The 24,711-nt window shown below is 38.9% G+C and overlaps 1 protein-coding gene across 18 annotated transcripts in view; it reads right to left on the reverse strand.

Annotated features, from left to right (window-relative positions):
- Positions 1-24,711, reverse strand: part of SLC20A2 (solute carrier family 20 member 2) — a 94,874-nt gene that overhangs the window by 44,407 nt on the left and 25,756 nt on the right. The window contains exon 1 of one of the 18 annotated variants that reach the window (XM_087945810.1): positions 10,917-11,160. The exons of 12 other annotated variants lie outside the window; for them this stretch is intronic. The gene's annotated coding sequence lies outside the window, so the exon portion shown is untranslated. Of the gene's footprint in view, positions 1-6,650; positions 6,792-6,818; positions 6,912-10,916; positions 11,161-24,711 lie in introns of those variants that run through there. 5 more of the 18 variants (XM_087945811.1, XM_087945803.1, XM_087945800.1 and 2 more) reach the window with 5 other exon arrangements.

Here is a 24,711-nt window from a genome sequence, read left to right on the forward strand (position 1 = left end):
AGCATTTGCTCTGATCTTTTGTCCTCATACTTGAGCACATCCTCTGGTTCAGTGGGGGTGCCAGAGGAGGAGAAGGAGGCCACTACTGGAGCATCTACCAAAGGGTAGAGGCCAAGGCTGGTCTTACATTGTAGAAATACCAATCGTGTGATGAAGGTCTAGGCCCAGCAGCAGGGGTGGCACACTGTTCTTTAACAAGGTCCAAAAATAACAGAGGAGAAGGAAGAATCTCTGTGTAGACCACAAGTTTAGAGAAAGGAGTATCCCTTTAGGTGGAAGGATCCCTCTGGGTGGCACCTCCTCCGGGGTCAATTGGGCAGTGACTAAGGCCTTCTGTAATAGGGGTTTAAATAAGGCTGGTTTAAAGACCTCCATGGGGTGGCTGGTCCTGGAGGAAACTTTCTGCCTCAAACATATATGGATCTCTGATCTCACCCTCTTCTTCCTCTGACCCAGAGAGTGGCTATGCTCTGAGGGGAGTAATCCCTTTCCCCATAATCCCCCCAATCAGATTGAGTAAAGGGCCTATCAACCTCTTGAGGTCTAGGGTATTCCCTGTGTTTAGGAGGGGCCCCAAAGAGGGATTGGGAAACCAATCTTGTTCACTCCCCAAAGGGTGAAAGAGATGTTGGAAGCCCTGTGCTAATCCTCATTGAATGGCAGAAGAGACTACTAGGGAAATGTCAGAGGAACCACTGCCTGAGTGGGCTTCTCTGGGATGTAGGCCAGCAGCAATGGGGGTGAAGGTAGCTTCGGGCCTATGTCTAATGCTACCCTGAGTAGTCTGGTTGGGAGGTGGAATTGTAGGGGCCTGAAGAAAATGGGGTTCTGATTTGCCAAGGTCTTGGGGACCCCCTTCCTCCTCTGTTACCATAGGAGACCAAGTTTGGGTATAGGAGAAGGAAGAAGAGTGGACTCCCTCTTCCCTGGCCAACCTGTGCTTCCATTGGAAGGAAAGCCTGCTGCAAACATCCCCTCATTTGGTCCAGAGTTTTAGCAAACTGCCTCTTGAGCGCAGCATGCCTCCTTTTTTCAACCTTTAATTCAGTTGGGAAACTTTCTTTGGAGCGAAGGCTTTGGCCCTGATTTTTGCCACTGCTTCCCTTTGAGCTTACTGGCCACGCTGTCTCTTCCTTTTTTTTCCCCCTTCTGGGCCAGGGATGCGTGTGCCTCTAATCCAGAGGCTTCTGTCTGCTTGGAGGCCTCCATGATCAAACCAGGGGTACACAAGGGGTGCTGGAAGCAACCCTCAATATGTGTCCCCTGATCTCACTGGGATAGTTCTCTCAGAATATTGCCGCAGGATAAGACAAACCGACGCTTCTGGCCAATTAAAATGGCCACCAGCCTCATGCTTTGTGCTGAGGTAATAAAATGGCTGCCTGCAAGAGGAGAAATTGTTGGAGGGCCTTTGTCGCTCTATAGGCTCTAAGAGCCCCGAGCGAAGAGAGAAATCCAGGAGTGAAACTTTTAGCCTCAGAGCAGCTATGTGTCAGAGGCTTGAGATCAAACCTGCAACCTTGATGAAATTGTTGGAGGGCCTTTGTCACTCTATAGGGTCTAAGAGCCCCGAGTGAAGAGATAAACCCAGAAGTGAAACTTTTAGCCTCGGAGCAGCTGTGTATCAGAGGCTTGAGATCAAATCTGCAACCTTTTCCAGCTAAGTGCTAGCTATGATCCTTAACTCTGCTTCCAAGACACGAAGCTTGTTTTGACTAGAAGCTGAGTCAAAGCTGGGGGACCTGGCTAGAGGCTGGCCTTTTATACGGCAGACTCAGCTTTATGATGTAATAGGGAGACCCTCAAAGCAGCGTATAGCAGAATATAAATGACACAAAATGAATTCCCTCTCCCCCATTGGAGTCCTTGGTGTTTTCCAAGCTTGGTTATTTGCTAGCAGGCATTTCACTGCCTAATTAAATAACATCATCAATGCTGCTGAGAATTTCTACCCTACCTTCCTTACAACTTGAAGTGTACATCTATCCCCCTTTTCTCTTCCTCTAGCACTCCTTCAAATCTCATCTCATAAGCTAAGTAGTCCTCAAATGTAATCTTTGGTAATGTTACTTCATTTTTTAAAATATTTACCAATTCCCATTACCACAATCCTTCTAAGATAGCACCATTTTCAACATTTTCAAAATAAAAGCATTTTGCCTCCCCAGTTACTCACCAATTTTTCTTTTAATTCTTCTTTTCAATCCAAAACTTAACTTATGTCTAAACAAAGCAATTTATACTATGAAATATTACTCCATTATGTATTTCTATATTTTTGGAAACTTTATAGTGAGTTCACAAAAATGGTTTCATTAAGCATTAAAAATAATTTTTTTCATTTTTTTTCTGGACTTCCAGTTTGCTGGGCTTCGGCGGCAGCAGGAATCCGCGATCATGCACGGTTTCTGCTTGCGCTCGCCGCTGGAGTGCCTGAGCCAGCCGGCTTCGGGGATAAAGTCACCCTGTAGAGGTGGCTGAAGATAGGGGAGACCCGGCAGGGTTTTGAGGGGAGTCCGCACCTCCCCTCCTCAGCTGGCTTAACTCCCTTTTCTGAAGGCGGGAGAGCGGCAGTCAGAAATGGCCGCCTCAAAGAAGCACTCATCTGGAAAAGAATGTGCAGGAGGAAGCTAAGAAGTGAAAGTTTTGGCTGACTGGGATAAGAAGCAACATTCAAGATATCCTGGAATTTAAACCTCAAAAAAGATTCATCGTTCCCAAGGAAGATGTGGAAGCAGCGAATGAAAGTGAAAAGGGAAAGTTTGTTTTTTGTCACTCTCCTTCTTTACGGTGACAGTAGATGAATGAGAAATCGGAAAAACCCGCTTTGGCATCAGCAGGTAATTAAACTGAAAATCAAAGCCAAGGGGATAATAAAGATTTCTGAACATTGAAAAAACTTTTTTTTCGCTGCAAGTGGGAAGGGAGAGGAAAAGAATAAAGAGTAAGATTTGGCTGGAGGAGATTGCTTGGAATTTAAAAGAATCGAAAGTTAAATTGTAACAAGACTTCTAAAAGATACATTTTAATTGGAACTTTGTAACTGAATTGTAATCCCAGGAAGAGAAAGTGAAAAAAGAGAAAAGTGTTAAATGAAACAGCTTGTGTGTATTTGGACTACTTGGTGACTTTGGGACTTTTGGAAATTATATTTTAATGATTAAAAATACTTGGGTGGTTGTTTAAAAATCTTTTTTATAATAGCATCACTTGTGGATGAACTGAAAATTGAATTTAAAAAAATATAAAGAAGAGGAACAAGGGAAGGACTCTTTTGGCTCCGTTTTCAACTTTTTTTGGCGATTTCTACCTATGAAAAACTACAACAAGAAGATTGGGACAAAGAAGAAGCCATCTTTAATGAACAAGTAACTTTATCTGGGGAAGAAAGGGGAAAGAGGGGAAGAGAATGGAGAATTTAAGACCTAAAAAAACAACCAAAAAAGGGAGAAATAAGGTGAAAAGTGGATATAATGTCAGAAAGCAACAGAAAAGAGGAATACAGAAGAGGGAAATGGAGATGGAGAGACAAGGGGGTAAAAAGGGCGTGAAGAAGCAAGGGAGGAAGGAAGGGAAGAGAAGCTACAAGGAAGGGAAGAGGGAAGGGAAGAGAAGCTACAAGGGTTTGAAATAAGACGTAAAGAAACAGGATTTATTTAGAGATAATGGGTAAAAATATAACTGAAAAAGAGATTCTGCAAAGGTACATACAGACTGTATTGTTGTATTTGTATTAGAAATAATGATTATAAAATGGGATAAAATATTCAATGTAATTAATGAAACTTTTTCTTTTTTGAACAAAATAAATGAAATGAAATATGAGAGAACTGAATTAAAAAGGAATGGGAACATTTTAATTACATAATGTTTTAAAATATAAGTGAAATGGGGGAAGTAACTACGCAAAATTTATAAGGGTTCCATAGAAGCATGATACTTATTTGAAAAGAAATGTGTAAAATGTTTAAGATTTAAATGAATATTAATTTTAACGATAGAGTTTAACTGGTATGGATTGTTGTTTTAATTATATTATATGTTTATAATTTTTTTCTTTTTTAAAAATATAGTGTGTAGCTTTAGAATGTACTAAGCAGAATCCGAATGAAAGTTATGTATTATATTAAGTGTTAAATTTAGGGGAAAGATATAAAGGCGTCATACTCCAATCAGTGATTACAGGAGAAATTTTGTGTTAATGAGAAAAGATAATAGACAGTTGAAACAGAACAGACAAAGGATATAAGTGTAATGATTTAAATTGAGATGAAATAAATAAAATAGAATTAAGAGAGTGAAAAGAGGGGAGAAGCTATAAAGAAAATCTAGAATGGTAATAAGATATGGAATGGTATATAAAAGTGAGCATGAATTTGAATTTATGTCTGTACGAAGAGATGTAACCCGGGATCAAGCTGCTTTCAAAAAAGATGTTTTATGTTTTGTGTTTGGTCTGTATGTTTGTTTTTTAAAAATTAATAAAAATTTTGGGGGAAAAAAACATTTTTTTCTCAAGTTTGTTTTCATGTTATTGGAACTATTGTAAAATTATGTATGAATGTAAAATGTACATTTTGTCCACCAAGTTCCTCTGGTTAAGTTAGTGCAGCAAACAACTTAATTTGACTTTATGAAAAACACATTTTAATTAAGCACATTTAGAACACGCAAATTAAAAAAGAGCTATTACTATATTTATTTCTATTACAAATAGCCTTCCAAAGTCCTTTACAGATTTAAACAAAAGAAAGATGGAGGAAGTATTACCAGGAATACTGGCTCCATATTTGTATCAATGCTACATTTAACAGTATGATATAACTTCACAGTCAATTCCCCCACTACAGGTAGTCCTCAACTTACAAGCGACTGTTCAAAGTTACAACAGCACTAAAAAAAGTGATTTATGACCATTTTTTTGTACTTATGACCGTTGCAGCATCCCTATGGTCATGTAATCAAAATTTGGATGCAATTGGTTCATATTTATGCCAGTTGCAGTGTGCTGGGGTCATGTGATCCTCTTTTGTGTCTTTCTGACAAGCAAAATCAATTCAATTCAATTAACAACCATGTTACTAACTTAAGAACTGCAATGATTCACTTAACTTTGGCTAGAAATGTCATAAAATAGGGCAAAACTCATTTTACAAATATCTCACTTAACATAAATTTTGGACTCAATTGTAGTCATAAGTTGAGGGCTAGCTCTATTCAGATTATAAAGTGTCTGATACAGACTTGACTTTTTAACAAAGCACTATATTTTAAGCACTATTCAGGCAAATAATCTTTAAGATTGGAAAACATTAAGTATGCACCAGGTCTCAGTAGTTTTAGAAAAAAATACAGCAGACAAATTAAAATTTCCTTTTTATTAAATGGATGTTTTTTAAAAACCAGAAATTTTAAAAATTCAGGAAATGTAAAATTTTAACCCAGGCAAACCTAGAGTTGATTTTATCTTTTCAACCTTGAAAAGGCATCGTCAAGACAAAGATAGTATCGGAGGTAAAGGTGCTCAGTCATGCAAGATGTTTATAGAGGCAAGATCAGAATTCATGGAAAGGCAGTTGTCAGTAAATATTGTATTCAAAAGAAAATCAACAACTATAAACAAATTGCAATTGTTATCCTTCAAATTTTATTTGAGAAAATTTCAGGCTAAATCCTGCTGAGTTATGCAGTTTGTTTACAGGAAGCAGATGAATAACTTTATAAGTGCTTTGCAAGATTTTAAAAGATACATGTTCCATCATGCCCACAAAGAAATTCCATGATGGAGAACTCCAGTCCTTTCAATATTAACTTAAAAGCATTTTATCCTGAAAGAACAGGGCCTTCTCCCATAAGAAAAATTAAGCTACTGAACATTTGAATATTATTGATAGTCTAATTATCTAGGGACAACTCCTGCCAATTGATAAATCTATGTTGTCTTACTTTTTACCTTATAATAACCATAGATCTCTCTGTATAATTGCCCTTAGGTATCAACTAAAAAGTATTTCTGTTACTCAGAAGCAGCAGGTAGAAACATAAATTATCAGAAATAACATCCAATCTATCATGCATAATAACTTTTGACTATTAGCCCTAACTATACCTTTAATAATTAAATCCTCAATGTACTCAGCTTTTGTCTGGACTTATAGAAATGTTTTTAGAAATTTCTAAGTCTTTTTAGTACTATATTACTGAATAAATTTTGTCAATCTTTTGGAACTAAGTTTATAATAATAATAATAAATACTATTCATAATGATCGCATATATCAACATATTAATTGCAAGCCTTCGGGATAATACACACACTCAGAGAGAGATAGAGAGAATAGTTGAATATGACAGATACACACACAAAAGATACAATTTATGAGATAAACACATCAGCATTTCCCGGGGAAAATAATTCTTTCTTTACCAGGGAAAGGAACTTAACATTTGTCAGAATTTAACTATTTTAATTTCTTTTCCTTATTAAAAAGAACCTTAAAATATTTATCAGAAAAAACATTTTATCCCCAATATAAAACTGAAATCATGCAAAAGATTCATTTTTTATTCTAATTCAGTAAAAAATAAATATATGCATTTTATAAAATTTGAATTCATTTTGTTAAAAATTAAAAATACATATAAACTCACTTGGTACTTCTAAGCTGTTTGAAAAAGATGCCAAGTTAATTCTTTCAGAAACTATGCCTTGCTAGTCACAAATACATTCCTAATGTCTAAAATAGATACCCTATCATATTCAGCAGTCACACCTCAGGAACTAAGATCCCAAGCAAAGTGAAATGTCCTGTAACTTACAGAGCAACTCCTGGTAAAACTCATTGACAGAACTGCAAAGCAGGACAAGGCTCCTAAGTATCAACCAGGGTTTATATTCAAGGTAAAAATATGCCTCCTCTTAGCAGGATATTTTAAATAGGGCGGATACTTAAAACACAGCATAACGTCATGATTACAGTAGTTATACCAATTTAATTTAATTTAATTTAATTCCATTTAAAAGAGTTCCTGTTAATCTGTCTCCCTCCTCTGAATAAATACAAGGGGAAGTTTATTTTAATTCTGGGTAACATTTTAAAATCTTCTTTTCACACACATTATTTTTATAATAGTTGGAATTACTTACCCCAATTTTATATTAGTTGTAACACGGTGGGGGGGGGGAGGGAGAGAGGGGGGGTATGCCAGGAAATATTTCACAAACTTTTTTGTAGTTGAATAGTTGAATTAGAAAAAAAAAAAAAATACATTGTACTTAAATACTGCTTCAGTTTCTAATCAAGCTGTAAATCTAGCAATGCAAAGCAATTTTTACTTAGCCAAAAAATAATTTTTCAAACTGAGGATTTTAGCTTAAGTAGTTTTAAAATGAAGATGAAATTTTATAAATGTATACATTTCAAACTCTATTAAATGATTAGGTAATTACTTTATGATTTTAGATGCATGACACAAATCTTCTATGTTGTTAAATTAAGCTTCTGTTTATCATTTGCCTAAGAACTTTCATGAGCAAATTTAAGAGATTGGATATTGTGAGGACACAGTAGTTTGATTATAATCACATCCATATTACTGCATACTACATGTTATAACATGATTTTAACCAAAGCATTTCTTTATTAAAAATTAAAATGACACCCAATGCACACAACTGCAAGTAAGCACACATTTTATGGTACAGGCAGAAACAACAAAAAAATAGTCTTTTGTTCATTTTGGTTTTAGCCTGGATGTATTCATTTGACATGGAAATTTTGTTTTCCCTTTTATGATGTTTTACATTTTTTACTTTAAGTATAGAAATATTGAAATCCACAAAAGAGTACCAATGTCCTTCAAGCTCTCCAAAACTAGGACCCCATTTAATCCTACTGATAATATGAAACCTGTACTTGAATTATATGATTATTTATTAAGATTTTTTGCTTTTATTTCATTCCATCAACGCCCATGCTATCATCAGACAGTGAATAGATCAGAGTATATTTTCAATCAAATCTATATACAGGGGTTGTGAAAAATGACCTTTTTCATGGTCACATCACTATGTGGTAAAATTTGGTTTCATGGCATCAAACTTTCCTTGCAGAAACCAGGTCCTATTAAGATCAATCCTGATTAATCTCTTGTAGATAGTACCACAAGCTATTACTATATGTTGTGCAATATATTTAACATATAGATGAAGTTTCTAGAGATTATATTTAGGATTTTAAGGACAAGGATGTACACAGAAAACACCCAGCTCTTTCCTTGTGACATCTAAAGCAAAGAAGGCAATTGATTTATTTCTGTTCTACCTTGGATTGATTCCCTTAGAAAAAAATAGGTAAATTATTTGGGGTGAGCCAAAGTTCATTACTATCATTAGAGTTACAAGTGACTTTTGCAGGACATTTTATAGTACCTTTGTTTTATTATACCAAATATGGTATTTCCTAAATAGTGGTAGCATATCATTGTGATACTGTGTTTACAGATTGCAAAATAACATTTTATGCAGTTACCTTTGTGCATTATCCAGAAACTGCATCTATTAATCATGCTGACTGGGTAGTCAGCAATACATATAACTCATTCAAAATACACCACAATTGGTGCCACAACAATTGATACATATCTAATATATTAAATATACTAACAGTATATTAGCTATGTAGCCAAGTTCAACACATTAGCTACATAACCAAGTTCAGGATCATCTTGTTAGCACAAAAAATATTCAACAAATAATTAACATTTTCCAAATGCAGATCTGGACAACTGTTGAAAATATATTACAGTTTGTAAGTGACAATTATTCAAAGTATGGAACTTTTCTGGGGACCACTAGGAAGCACAAATTGTAGTATGTTTTAGACCTCTGTTTAAACCAGAGGTGTCAAAGTTGATTCTATCAGGGTTGTGTTTGACCTTGGGGGTCTGAGCGAGTGTGGACAAGGTGTTCGCATAATAAACTTCACATAATAAGGTATCTATGATCGCCCCCAGGTGTGGTAAACAGGTGGTAGGAGTCAGGTGCCTTTTCACTGTTTCCAGGGTAGGCTCGTGGGCCAGATCTAAGCACATCCAGCCCCCAGGCCTTGATTTTGATATCCCTGGTTTAAACTATTCTGTTCACCCTAGATATCACTCCCCTCCCCTTTAAATAGTTCTCTTTTTAAATAAATGAATATTTTAATTGTTACAATTCTCTTAAGATAACCCTAAATTTTTATTTTGTTAATCATGGAGTTTAGGTACATAATAGTGATGTAGAACCTGCAGTTCAAGAGGTAAATATGGCCCCCAAACTCTTGCACATCCCATGCCTGAGCAATAATTTTTGTTTTGAAAATTTCTGCCACTGCTTTTTAAAAAAATTCCAATCTAACCTGTTATTTTTTTTTGAAATTTCTTATCCCAGCACAAAAACTGATTCTGCTTAGCTTTAAAGATCATTCAAGGTAAATTAGATGCTGCCATCTAGCAGGATATACATCAATATTCTCTTTTTATACCGCAATGCTGCTAGTAGCCCTGCATTAGTGTTATAAATATTATGTGAAGATCAACATTTAATTGTCAAAAACGTTGTTAACCTATGAGTATACCACTACAGATTTTTGATTGGATTACACACTTAAAGATTTTGGATATGAGCCTGTCAGTAATCAGAAACAATTCTATAAGCTTTCCTTTACCACCATTAAACCCTGTAATCAAGACATCCTCTTTCCCACTTTAAGAGTGGGAAAGCCTAGTTCTATTTTAAATTCCCACAAGTCTCAATTCATCCATCCAATCATTAAATCCAATGATTGAGCCAACAAGCACAAAAGACTATGTAAGGAGTGGGGGGGTGGAGAGATTGTTTGGCTTGAAAGGATGTATTTAATTCTAACCCAATCAAGACAACTTCTAGTCACATGAATCCATTTAGTCCTCTAATAGCTGTATTATAGAAAGACACAAAATGTTCCCACAGAGAACAGATGAAGAGTTGGCTTAATCTTTTAAATTACTGCATGTAAAGGGTAAACAAAAACAAACCCTTATATTAAAATGCAAACAAAGAACGGATATATTTCAAAAGTTTATCATTAACACAGACTGTGACATGGGAAAATATATGACTGACATATAGTATATCTACCAATAATACTGCATAAAATGTTTTATAACTGAGATACAAGCTAAAGTAGGATTTTAAAATCCACATAAGTAGCAGTTCAAAATTGATATCTTCAACAGATTTATCACTATGCTCTAGAAACAATTTAACAACAAGTGTCATAAAACACAATTTTATTTTAAATAACCCATCATGTTTGAGAACAAGCACAAAAGACTGTGGAAAATAGATTAAGACAATAATCATGAATGAAGCTACTATACTTAAATTTCATACCAGAATAGCTGAGATGAGAAAAGCAGTTTAGAAAAAATACATTTTAGAATGTATCCAACAATGTAGTAAGGTAACAGGAAACAGGTTCATAGTGAACAAGTTGATACTCAGAAAGTTCAGTTACAGTATCAGCATATGATTTCATTACTTACTAACTAATTAGCATGATTATCTTAATACTCAAGCAGTGAATCAGACTCAACCTGTCAGCCACTAGGGCCATCTTACTATCTCTCTTCCTGCTGTCTAATACAGAGGAAGGGGAGGGGGAGAAGAGAAATTCAAAGAGTGGGACTTTTCCTAAAAATAACACAGCAAATAAGTCCTAAAAATAACAAAGCAACTAAGTGTGATGAAAGATTACTAGATATTTTAGCACCAACTGTGAGATCCACTTTGTACAAGTAATCCTTGAGTTATGAATGTAATAGAGCCTGCCAATTACATTCATAACCTGAGGATTCATTGATTGAATCATGTTAAATGAACTGGGCACTGTTTACCTGAACACCACTTTTCCTTGTTAGGCAAGACAGGTCAGGATGGGTGATACTCTTCGTTAGCTGCTTAGGATTGAGTCTGTGCAAAAGGTTTATAAGCCTAACTCTGCCCACTCTGGGTGACTCCTCCCCAGTTTCTGTGAAGTCAGTGCGACAGATCGGATTGCCTCTAAGAAAAGAAAAAGGAAAACAAGAATATTTGCAGGACCACTACCACTCCGGGTCCCATGAAAGGAATCTACCCCTAGGGTGGGGCTGACCTGTCTTGCCTAACAAGGAAATTTAGTGTATCTGTGTGTGGCTGGATAATTATTCATAACTATTCTCATAAACATTTTCATGTGCATATCCTTGTTACTCAAGGATTATTCTGTACATATCATAACATTGGTTATGGGCCCAGAGAGATATTGAGAATCAGTGTGAATATATACAGTTTCATATTCAGACAGCTGATTGCGGTTTATTGTTAAACTACCAATGGCACAAGAACAGTCAACCAGTTGGTTTACAAATTTTTTGTGCATCGATTTCATAGTCTCAATTGCAGTTACATTGCATAATAACTCATATTATCAATCAGAAATTGAATACCCTAGTATTACTATTAATCAGTCATTTGACTATAATTTTGTTCATTGATACTTTGCGAGATAACTATAATTTACTTAGTTTATTTTATAACAATTCATATAATCATCCCCAAATCTATCCTAGAAACATTTTATAGATATAATAACAAAAAAAGAAATACATCTTTATATATTCATTATTTTCTAAAATTCTAAGTATTCTATTATTATATTTTATTATCTAACCATTGATAGAAAAGGTCCCAAATTTTATAAAATTGTTTATCTTCTTCCAGTATATCCCAGATAACCCGGTTGGATGGAACAAACTATGTTTCCTGGTCTATGAAGTGCAGCCTACTTCTGCGTAAAGATGGATTATGGACTGTAGTTAATAGTCCACCGGATGTAACAGCTTGGGACCCATTGAATGATGAAGATAAAAAGAAAATAGCTGACTTTAACCGGGATAATGAAAAGGCTCTTAGTATAATTGGACTGACACTGAGTGATCAGCAGCTAGTCCATATTCATGCTGAATATGTTTAGAGCCTGTCTTATAAAAGGTAGCAATATGTTAGCTCATTTGGAGTTTATGAAAAGGACTTTACAAGAGCTACAAGTAAAGGAGCTGATTTTCTCGGAGTTGCATCAAGTTTACATCATTCTTTCTTCTTTGGATAAAACTTATGATGATTATGTGTCTTCACTGGAAGTTTTAAACAGAGATGAACTTACATTGACTGGCATAACTGGAAGACTGTTAGAAGAGCAAGAAGAAGGCAAGATAGAAATCAACTGAGAGAAAGACAACCACAGGGGGGAAAAAACTCTTCAACTGCCTATATTGTTAGGAAATGTTTTTCTTGTGGGGCTAAAGGTCATATAGCCAGATACTGTAAAACGGGTAAGAAACAGAATGCTATTAATATACAGAGAGCTTATAAAGATGTTAGTTTAGCCATATCAAGTACAACTACAACTGTAAACCATGATATATGGATAGTTGACGGTGGAGTATTGCAGTGTATAATTAAAAGTAAAGAGAGGTTTGTTAACATGACAAAGAGAAAACAGCATGTATCATTAGCTAATGGATGGAAACTGAGAGCATATGGAGAAGGTACTGCATATTGTTCATGTATTAATGAACGTTTACCGATGTTATATGTACCTAGACTGATATTTAACTTGCTATCTGTAAGAGCAATGGTAAAAGCAGGATTTGTTGTAACCTTTCAGGGAGATAAATGTTTAATTGAAAAACAGGGTAAAAGCGTTACTGCAAGATTGGATAATGGTTTGTTTATTATACATGATAATCCATTAATTAATACTAACTTAGTTTATGAGAATAAAAAGCCTCATGATGAAGGTATTCATCTGCTCCATAGACGTATGGGACATATAAATTTCAAAATGCTAAAGAAAACTGTTGAGTTATCTAATGGTATAAAATTAAAACCTTGTACAAAGTATTTAAATTGCAATGCTTGCAATCAAGAAAAAAGCAAGGTAACTCCTGCAAATAGGGTAAATGGATTCAAAACAAGTGAACCATTAGAGGTTGTTTTTGCTGATATTATTGGACCTAAGAAACCTAGTTTAGGTGAAGCCTGTTACATATTAAGTATAATTGATCATTTTTCCAGATATGGTTTCTATTATTTAATGAAAACGAAGACAGAAATATACCAGCATTTTGTAAACTGGCTAAAATTTGCTGAAAGGAAAAAGAAACAGGAAGTTATTAGCTTAGTAACAGATAATGGTACTGAATTTACCAATAGAAAACTTGAAGCCATGTTACAGAAAGCTGGCATTGAACATAAGCGTTCTGCTCCTTATAGACTACAACATAACTCATATATTGAACGTAGAGGACAAACATTACAGGCTATGGTTAGGACAATGATTTCAGATTCTGGTTTGTCAGAGGAACTTTGGGGTGAAGCAATAATGTGTGCTAACCATGTTTTGAATCATGTAGTGAATTCAACGACTGGTGAATTACCATTCACTCACTGGAATGGAAAAAAGCCAGATCTCAATTATTTACATACATTTGGAACCCCAGCATGGGTTCATATTCTCACGCATGTAAGGCAAAAGGGACAACATAGAGCAAGACAATTATATTTTGTAGGTTATGAAGCTAATCATAGATTGTTTAGATTTTGGGAGCCAGGTACTACTAATGTATATTGCAGTGCAAATGCTAAATTTCTGGAGCATGTTGGCTGGAGAAAGCTTGAACAGGAATATAATAAGGAACAGGACAGTGGTGTTGTTGAGACTCCATTGTTTACCGATAATCCTGATGATAATAATATTGATGATAAGATAGTGAAGGAATCCTCAATAGAGGAATCATCAATAGATGAACCCTCTAAGACTGTAGAAGACGAGGATTTGATAGGGGAGGTAAAGGAAGAGGACATGCCAACAACATGTACTGAGTTGCCTAGGAGGTCAACTGGGGTGAGACGTCTACCTGACAGATTTCAAGCAAGCATTGTATGTCAGGTTAATACAGAACCTTCCAACTTCAATGAAATAAAACTGTATCCTACAAAGGATCAGGTAGCTTGGCAGGAAGCTATTAATAGGGAGTTCAAATCGTTAAAGGATTTAGAGGTGTATGAGGATGTAAAGTTACCACCAGGTGAGCGTGCAATAGGTTGCAAATGGGTGTATAAGATAAAGACTGGTGTGGATGGGACTATTACCCATAAAGCAAGATTAGTTGCTCAAGGATTTGCTCAGTCAGATAAGGACTATGATGAAGTGTTTGCACCTAGTCTGAGAGCAAATACATTGAGAGCAGCATTAGTTTGGGCAGCTAAGAATAAATGTAAAATAAACCATGTAGATGTTGAAATTGCATATCTACATGTACCTTTACAACATACCATTTATATGAAAAAGCCATTAGGTTTAAAGGATGATGGAAAAACTCATTATTGGAAATTAAATAAAAGTCTTTATGGTCTAAAGTAATCCGGTTATGAATGGAATAAATGTATTGTAAAGGAATTAGTTTCAATAGGTTTTGAAGCTGGTATAGCTGATCCTTGTTTGCTCCAAAGAGAAAAAGATGGTTTAATTTCTCTATTACTGTTATTTATGGATGACATAGCAATTATAACTAAAAATGAACAAGAAACAAATAATATTGTTTATAGATTACAGAAAAGTTCAGGATTAGAAATTTAGGGGAAATTAAGCATTATTTGGGTCTTGATATAGTGAAAACGAATAAAATTTTAAAATTTTGCAAGCCAAGAAGATTAGCCAATTATTAAAATGCTATACCATGGAGCTGTGTAAATCTGCTAAGACACCAATGAGTAAGGAATTTACACATAGTGATATTAAATGTCCTATGTTTGATAAGGAAATGTATTAATCCTTAATCGGTAGTCTATTATATCTGAGTAATTGGTCTAGACCAGATATATCTTACAGTGTAAACCAATTGGCTAGGTATAACACAGAACCAAATGAAAGGCATTGGCAAGCAGCTAAGCGAATAATTAGGTTAAAACACACAATCCATTATTCATTATATTTAGAACCAAGTAATGAATTAGTGTTAACTGCATATGCTGATGCAAGTTTTGCTACTGATATGACTCGTAAGTCAACATCAGGTATTGTGGTAACGTTGGGTAATGCTTTAATAGGATGGAATTCTCATGTTTATCATTAATGTGTACAGAATTGATATATTATAAACAATTGTTGAAGGATACTGGAATTACTGTACGTGATCCGTTTATTATTTATGAAGACAATCAATCTGCAATATGGTTACTAATTTAGCTGTTAAAACAAGGTCTAAACATACTGATTTAAGATATTTGAACGTTAGACAGTGTGTTCAAAATAAATTAATTCAGTTAGAATCCTGCATGACTGAACATAATATTACAGATCATTTCACAAAAGCTCAAGGTGCAATTAAGCATAAAGAGTGTTGTGAATTATGGTTATGGTTTAAAGATGTATTATATATTGACCTACCCAAAGGAGAGAATGTTAGGAATCTGTACACCAATTAGTTGGGCTGGCAATATATAAACCAACAATGTATGTTTGTAGCTTTAAGTCAAAATCAATGTATTGATTTATACTATATTCCGATTGGTTGATTATATTGCAATTACCATAAGAGGGAGCTAGAGATCATAGCTTGCTCTCTCTGACATTCTGTCTCTCTGACATTCTGTTGCTATCTAAGATTCTCTGCTGTATTTATGCTGTGCTTATACTTTGATATTTTTGTTTACTGTAAATGACAAAGGCAACCGGTAAGACTTTGTAATTGGATATTCTTTGGACTGTTAAAACGTATATGACCTAGACCGTTCATTGGACTGTTCTATTTCTTAAAGTAAACTTTAACTCAATTTAGTGTTTCTGTGTGTGGCTGGATAATTATTCATAACTATTCTCATAAACGTTTCCATGTGCATATCCTTGTTACTCAAGGGTTATTCTGTACATATCAGGACCTGTCTACCAAACACCGCATCTGCTGAATCGAAGGAGTCCAGGCAGTAGTGATGGATGAAAGGCAAAGATGAAGTCCAGGTGGCTGCCCCGCAGATATCCTCCACCAACGTCTGCGTAGCCCAAGCCACCGTTGTAGCCGCACTACGAGTGGAATGGGCTGTGATGCCCCTGGGAACTGGCAGGGACCTGCTGGAATAGGCTCGAGCTATGCAAGCCTTGATCCATCTACTCAGTGTAGATGAAGTCACCTTACCCCTCAAAGAGAAAGGTTGGAAAGAACAAAACAAAGACCCCATCCTGCGGAATGCAGCAGTATGTTTAATATATATTTTTAAAGCCCTGCGCACATCCAAAGTGTGCCAAGTCTTCTCCAACTCATGGATCAGATGAGGACAAAAGTCCGGAAGGACCAATTCCTGAGCTCTGTGGAAAGAGGTGTTGACCTTCGGGATGAAGGCAGCATCCAACCTTAAAACCACCCGATGAGGATGGAAAAGACAGAGATTAGGACGAACTGAGTGTGTGACCAACTCTGAAACTCTCCTCGCAGATGTGACTGCCACCAGGAATGCCACTTTTAGGATGAGGAGATGAAGACTGGACTGTCGAAGCAGTTCAAACGTAGGTTTCATGAGGGACTGCAAGACTTTGGTCAGATCACAAGTGGGGTACCTATGTATCATAGGAGGACAAAGGTTGATCGCTCCTCTGAGAAACCTACAGACCGTAGGGTGCTGAGTCAAAGATTCTAACTTTCCACAAGTCAGTACTGATGAGATGGTGGACACCTGCCTGAGGAGAGTGTTGAGGGAAAGACCCTTGTCCAGGCCTGCCTGTAGAAATTCCCAGACCGCAGCCACTGAGGCTTGTAAAGGTGAGATGTTGGATGTGACACACCAAGCTGAGAAGGATTGCCAAGTAGCTTCATAAATACGAATTGTAGAAGGTCGCCTGGAGGTCTGAATGGTTTGGATAATCTTGTTGGAGAGTTTGGCGTTTTTTTAAAAATGCCCCACTCAATCGCCAAACTGCCAGTTGCAGCTACTGGGGCTCCGGATGAGACAGGGATATCTGGAGAAGAAAGACATCCTCCTTAGGAATCCGCCAAGGGGGGATCACTGACCAGCCCATCAAATCAGCAAACCAATGCCGGCGAGGGCAGAAAGGAGCCACCAATATAATTTCGGCACACTCCAAGAGCTTTCGAATCACTGCTGGGATCAGTGGCAAAGGTGGAAAAGCATACAGTAATCCAGAAGGCCAGCTGGAGCATAAGACATTTGTGCCTTCTGCCCCCTGGGAGAAATATCTAGTATAAAATCTGGGCAAGTGGGCATTAAGGGACATGGCAAACAAATCCACTACTGGCAATCCAAAACACAAAGAGATTTGATGAAATAGAGAAGGATGTAATTGCCATTCAGCATGGTCATCCTGCTGAGCAATTCCGCCTGTACATTATCTGATCCAGAGATATGCTCAGCTCTGATTGACAGAAGGTGCCGTTCTGCCCACCTGACCCCGGACTCCGCCTTTGTCATAAGTGAAAGGGACCTGGTACCTCCTTGTCTATTGATATGGGCTTTTGTGGCCACATTGCCAGTCATCACCAGGACATTAGAGCCAGACACCTGGGAGAGAAACTTCCTCAGGGCCAAACAAACAGCTCTAAGCTCTAACCAATTGATGCTGTGAGCCTGTTCCTGTTCAGACCATAAACCTTGAGCCCAGAGGGAACCTAAATGGACACGCCAACCTGCCAAGGAGGCATCAGTAGTAAGGACAAGGCAGGATTCAAGCTTGAAAGATTGACCTTTGGACATGGCCCTGGAAAGCCAGTGGAAGGAAAGTAAAACATGCTTAGACAACCTAACCTCCCCGGGGGAATGGCTGGACCCAGACTTCTGGAAAGGTAGCAAGAACCACTGCAGGGATATGGCATGGAGCCTGGCCCAGGGAACAATGTCAATACAGGAAATCATTTTTCCCAAAAGTTGAGAAATAAGGGCCAAAGGGACAGAACATCTTACACTGGATGCCCTTAATCATCCCCTGTAGACCCTCCAGTCTTTCCTGTAATAGAAAAACTTGACACACTCTAGTGTCAGTAATGGCCCCCAAATGAAGGAGATGAGTAGTAGGAAAGAAATGGCTCTTTTTCTCATTAATGGAAAACCTCAAGTGCTGCAGAACTGAAATTAATGGATCCTGCAGATCCTGCTGACCCTTCTGAAAGAAGACATGATTAAAATGTCATCCAGATAACATTGTAAATGGACTGGGAGGGTACGAAGGTGCACAGCTAAAGGCGCCAGGACTTTGATAAAAACCCTGGGGCAGAAAACAAACCAAAAGGAAGGGCCCTGTATTGGAAATGGCACCCCTGGTAACAAAAACTAAGAAACCTCCTATGTGAGTAACAAGTAGGAATATGCAAATAAGCTTCCATCAAGTCTATTGATGTGAGGAAGTCCCTCTGCCGAACGCTCTCCAAGATGGAAGAAAGAGTGTGCATCTTAAAACACCTGTACACCCCCCCGAGGCCTTGGGAATAATGAAAATTCTAGAGTAGAATCCCATCCCGTTGGTTTAGGGGAACCTCCTGAATGGCCTTGAGTTCCAGCAAATGCTGGATAGCCAACTCCATCAGATTCCGCCTCCCAGCATCTCTAGATACTGGGCAGGAGATGAAGAACCTTGGAGGAGTGGAGAATTCCAGTGAAAGACCCGATCTAATAGTAGACAGAACCCAGGCGTCTGAAGTAATACCCTCCCATTGGGCCGCAAACCATGCTAAATGGCCATCAATGGGAATGGACTGTGCACTAGTGCTGGCAACAGTACAGGCGACTTCCTCCTCCTCAAAAGGGCTGTTTGGTAGAAAACTGCTGGCTGCCCTTGCCTGAGCAATCAGGAGGAGGTTCTTGACATTGATACACAGGGTTGGACGGCCGATGGAAACTGGAACTTGGCTCTCCTCTGAACTGAGGTCATTTGAAATAAGGAGCAGCCCGATGTTCCACCCTCTTTAGGAGCGAAGGAAGAATTTTTCTTTTATCCTTGGTCTCAATTAAAAGAAGCTCGAGGACCTCACCGAAGAGTTTCTCCATTTGGACCAGAGCAGACACCAACTTCCATTTACGTCTACTATCAGCTTGCCAGTTGTGCAGCCAGCATATGTGCCTGGCCGCCACAGAGGAAGCAATGGCTTTCGTGGCAAATATGGCATTATGTAGGGTGGCATCAGACGTGAATTCTGTAGTCGCCATGATCTTGTTGATGTCCTGATGGGCACGTACATCTGATGAGGGGATTCTATCCCGCAGCTGCTTCAGCCACTTGAGCGAAGTCCTCATAAAGAATGACGCCATTGTAGAAGCCGTGACAGCCCAGGCAGTGGCCAGATGAGATCTCTGTAGTGACTGTTCCACTCACTTTTCCTCAGCCTTGAGGACTTCCTCCGGGTCCGAAGGAGCAGACAAGGAGACCAAAGCAGCAACAGCAGCATCCACCGTGGGGACCTGAAGCATCTTGGTAAGTTCAGGTCCCACGTTAAAGAACCTGCGGTCAGAGGCCAGAGGACTGGGCCCTGTGGCAGGAGCTTCAAGCTGCTTCCTGATTACCTTTAGGAACAGTTTTGGAAAAGGAACCCCTTCCTTCCTGACCTCCGGCTCGTTGAACAGAACATCTGACTCCTCAGGAGGAAGTGTGGCCACTACCTCATCATCTGCGTGTTTCAGATTTGCGTTGTTCCTAGCCTGGAACAACAAGGGACTAAACAAGGAGTGTTTAAAACACCCTGTCAACACCATAACCTCATGTGAAGGGCCTTCATCTGCTGACATATCAGATTCTGGCCGATCAGTTCTCCCACCTATGATGGAGCCACTGAGGCAACAGGAGCAATGTCTTCAGCCAACACAGAAACTGGATCCTGGAGAAAGAAGCCTCTTTCTGATAAAAGAATTTCATGAACCCGGGATCTTCTCTCTGATAAATCAGAAGCAGCAGACAAATGTTGGGTCGCTCTCTGCAATCCTTCTGAGATGCCCTTCCTGATTGCCGTCTATCAGGATTTGCAAATTAATTGGGAGATCCGAATCAGAAGGTTCAGTTGGTCTGGCTGCAGTGGCAATAGAAGGAAAGGAGGGTTCCACCCCGTCTACTGGGCCCATGCTCCTGCCAAAGTGCCGCTTCTCCATGAAGATTATCAGCTTGACTACCTCCTTCCGAAGAAATGGGAGAAGCACCTCTCCTGGACCCAAAAGGGGACCAGGTCTGGAAGAAGGTCCAGGCTCCTCCAAATCCACTTCACTAATGAGTGATGCTGGAGAAGTGGGGCGTGCAGACATTGAGTGAGAAGAGGCCTGATGCACCTTGGCTATCTGCTTCTCGATGGCCTGATGGCGCCTGGAAGTGTCTTTCTCCTCCCCCTTGGAAGCCTTTTTCACAGGCTGCTTCCCTTTGGTAGAAGAAGCAGGAGCAACCTTTTGAGGCTTGGCAGCTTTAGAAGCTCTAGTTTCCCTTGGGATTCAGCCATCTTGAAGCAGCAAAGCTTATGCTGAACTGAATGTCCTGTGCTAGGAGGAGAGCACATGAAGGGATTTATTAAATAACTTCAAGGGAAATCTTCTCCATCCCCACACTGACCACCACTCTCTTCTGCCCTATACCACTTCAGTAGAAAGTTTTTAACACTTCCTACTGGGACTCTAACCCCCCTGGGCCTAATAGGGCAACCAATATAGACCAGGCCCGGTTGGGAACCCGAGCACCTACCCTTCAATGTTTTCCACAGCATGAACAGCAACTGGTGGTGACAAAAGGCGCAGGAGTGGTGGGAAGAAGAAGCCTGTTCAAAATGGCCATCTGAGTCTTCAAAATGGCCAACTGTATTGTCAAAATGGCTGCTGGCCACGAGGAGTCTTCAAAATGGCCATCTGATCCACACAAGGCTTCTGTTTCTTCCCCAGGGAGGATCCTGAGCTCTCCCTGGATACTTGTTGCTCTGCAAAGGCAGAGAATCTTGCAAAAGGTAGCCACCGGACCACACGGCTGCCTGCTTCACTGGGGGAAATCCACCCCGTGGCTCTGTGAAGAATGTGACCAATGCCCACGCTCTTCGAAAATGGCCAAGAAACAGGCTCCTCTTTGCTGTGGAATTCCAAAAAAACGGCCCCATGGCTCTGTAGAGTGGGCGGAAGCCACTGCCCTCGCCAAATGGCCGTCCAGCTGATCAATCCTGATCTTTGCCCTGGAGGGCTGAAAACGGCTCCCTGCAGGCTGCTCCGGATCACCGGAGCAGTCCTCAGCTGTTTGATGGCTCCGAATCGTCAGATGTGCAGCAGAATGCCAAATTCAAAGAGGAAAGGCAAAAGGAGGCTTTTTTTCTGTTCAAAGAATTTCCTTGTAAGGCTGCCTTTGGAACTAAAATTTCCAAAGGCAGGAGAAACAATACCACACGTCCTACTCTGCTAAGGGCTGAGTAGAAACTCGGGAGAAGTCACCCAGAGTGGGTGGAGCTAGGCTAATAAGCTTTTTGCACAGACTCAGTCCTAAGCAGCTAACGAAGAGTATCACCCATCCTAACCTGGCTTTACAAGGGAAAAGTGAGGCTTCCCTGCTTTACCCAATGCATTTGCTCATCAAATGCGCAAGTCGTTAAGTGCACATGAGGTACTTCAGGATGGGAAAGACCATCAAAGGCCACATGCTTCTGACCACCCAAGGCCTCACTGCACCCACTGATATATCTCATGATTGCTTACAATTCCATGGGATCCCCATAATTCCTTCTCTCCCTATTCTGCCCAGCCAGGTCTCCATAGCCACTGAGCCTGTTTTGCTAGTCTCCCAGATTCCACTTCTTCCTCCCCATCCCATTTCCCATGGCTTATGTCAGCCCTAAAGGCCATCTTTCAGATTCGGGTTTTCCCAGAAGTGCCAATATGACATCTCTAATAAAGTGCAGCTTTGAGGAATTGCATGTCTCAGATTCTTACTTGGTTGGGGGTGTTACGTGGAACCCTGACAGCTTGCTTACTTTTCAAAGATCTCCAGAGTTTCAGAAGATGTTGACCTATGTGGAAGATACTGGTGAAGCTGTAAGAACATGAAGGAAAATAATTTTGCTAGCATCTGAACAAAAGACTTCAGCTTTTCTGCCACGAGGCCAGTGTCCTGCAGGCTCCATTGGGCACTGCCGCAGTCTCCTACTTGCTGCTGTCTAACTGTCTGGCTGGTTTGAATGGGGCATAGAGGCAGTGGTGGCAGCCAATCAATTTGGAACTTGCAGTTCAACCTGATGAGACAAAGAAAACAAGCTCTGCATTGGCTGTGGAGACCTGGCGGGACAGGATGGGAGTAAAATAGGCAGGGGGTATGTTGCTGCATCTCTGCGGTTGGTTGTAAGGGCAAATGACCGCTGTGGTGCTGCAATATACATTACTTCAGGACTGGGTCATAAGTACTGTTTTTAGAGGAATCGTAATTTTGAATGGTTGCTGATTCAACTGTCATAACTTGAGGAATACCTATAAAAAAGATCAGAACATCAACTTGATAGGAAGACTAGAACTATACTTTATTTAAACAAGCTATAATAACAAAGTGTTGTAAATCTCTGATTATGCTGTGCCCGCCTTTCTTTTATCTCACTGGATGGGATTTGCTTGCTGCTTCCAAATATTATTTTACTAACTAGAACTAAAATAATGTTTCATCCCACTTTGCCTAGGTAATGGATAATGACCATTTACTTTATCTCTACACCAACATAGTAGACCAGGGATATTACACATTTCTTCCTATAGGAGGTTATGTTACAGTTAAGAGTTAGAATCTTATTACCTGAGATTCATTTGATCCAGACTTTTTTGGCATTTTTAAGTCTTTTGTAAGACATGAATGTTCCTTTGATCATGGGACTTGCAGTTGGATGAGTATAGTAGTTGCACTCAATCAACCTAACCAATGTAACAGGATAAAATGGGAGATGAATAATCATATATATTATTCCAAACTCCTTTGAAGAAAACATGTCAGCAACATAAGATACTAGCTCAATACCTGTGCTTTGTTACAAAACTATGTGGTTGGGCTTAGTTTTTGGAGAGGAAAATAAGGTGGGGGGAAATCTACCTCTGCCTACCAGCATCCATCGGTATTCATCTGGCTAGCATCCTGTCAGTGTGAGAGAGTTGAGGGCTATTTGGAAACTGAAACAGTATTTGCTATGTGAGCGAGAAGGAGACAGCAAGGAGCCTGGGCATGGCTTAGCTCAAATGTTCTGTACTAAAGCTGCTAGCTGCTGTGAAACTAAAACGGAAATGAAAACTTCTCTCCTCTGCTTGTGTTTTGCATTTGGAACAATTTCTTTTCAGGTGGGGAGGGGGAGTAGAACTCAGTATCAGAGCATGTTAATAATAATATACAAAATACTAATGCTCTGATGGTCATTTCGAAAAATCCTTTCTTAGTGAGCACCTAGAAGCCAAGAGGAACATATGTGTGCATGCAAAATAGATGTTTATGCAGGTAAGATTATCAACATTATTGTCAACCAAAACCAAGCATTTAATAGTGAGTGCCATACCATGTGCATTAATCAAATAGGTGGCAAGAAAGTAGGGGCAGACAGGCACAACACGGATTATGTAGACAGTAAACACAGTGTCAGACATAAAGATCTCAAGTGCCTATATACAAATGCACAAAGTCTGGGGAACAAACAGGGTAAACTCGAACTACGAATACATTAAGGTAGATATGATATAGTTGGAATAACAGAAACTTGGTGGGATGAAACCCATGATTGGAACATACTGGTAGAAGGATACAAACTATTCAAAACAAAACAGACACCATAAAAGATGAGGTGGAGTTGCACTATATGTAAAAGACCACTATATTGCTACAGAAATGCATGAAACCAAAGATAAAAACCTCCTAGAATGCATAGGGGTCAATATAAAAGAAAAAAAGAATGACATGGCCATAGGTGTATATTATAGACCACCCAATCAAGCAGAAAATATAGATGTCCTTTTTGCCAGCCAACTAACAAACATATGCAGAAACACACAACAATAGTAATGGGAGACTTCAATTATCTTGATATCAATTGGAAAACTAATTCTCCACCAAGTGTGAAATCAAATAAATTCCTAACCAACCTAGCTGATAACTGTGTTGTCCAAAAGGTAGAGGGTGAAATTAGAGGGACAGCCATACTGGACTTAATTCTTACAAACAGAGAAGAAGTGATAGTTGAAACTGCAGGAACCTTGGCTGAGAGTGACCACATCATACTAGAATTCAACATAACACAAACACAAGCAATAGAACATAATAACACCAGAGTACTGGATTTTAAAAGAGCTGATTTTAATAAACTCACAGAGAACTTGGGAAAGATTCCATGGATGAAAATCCTAGAGGGGAAAACAACTCAAGAATCTTGGGAAACTCTGAAAAGTATGATCATAGAAGCCCAAACCAGCACACACTACTGAGAAAGAAAAACAAGAAATCCAAGAAGAAACCAACATGGCTGAAAATTGAAAGAAAAAAAGGACAAGTACAAAAAATGGAAAGGACATACAACTAAGACAGAATATCAGCAGATATCCAGAATCTGTAAAGACGAAGTCAGGATAGCAAAGGCTCAGAACGAACAAAGACTTGCAAGAAAAGTCAAAGATAATTAA

This window comes from Notechis scutatus, chromosome Z, assembly GCF_049901735.1.
Source record: "Notechis scutatus isolate UNSWTSFEM ecotype Mainland chromosome Z, rNotScu1.2, whole genome shotgun sequence".
NCBI lineage: Eukaryota > Metazoa > Chordata > Lepidosauria > Squamata > Elapidae > Notechis > Notechis scutatus.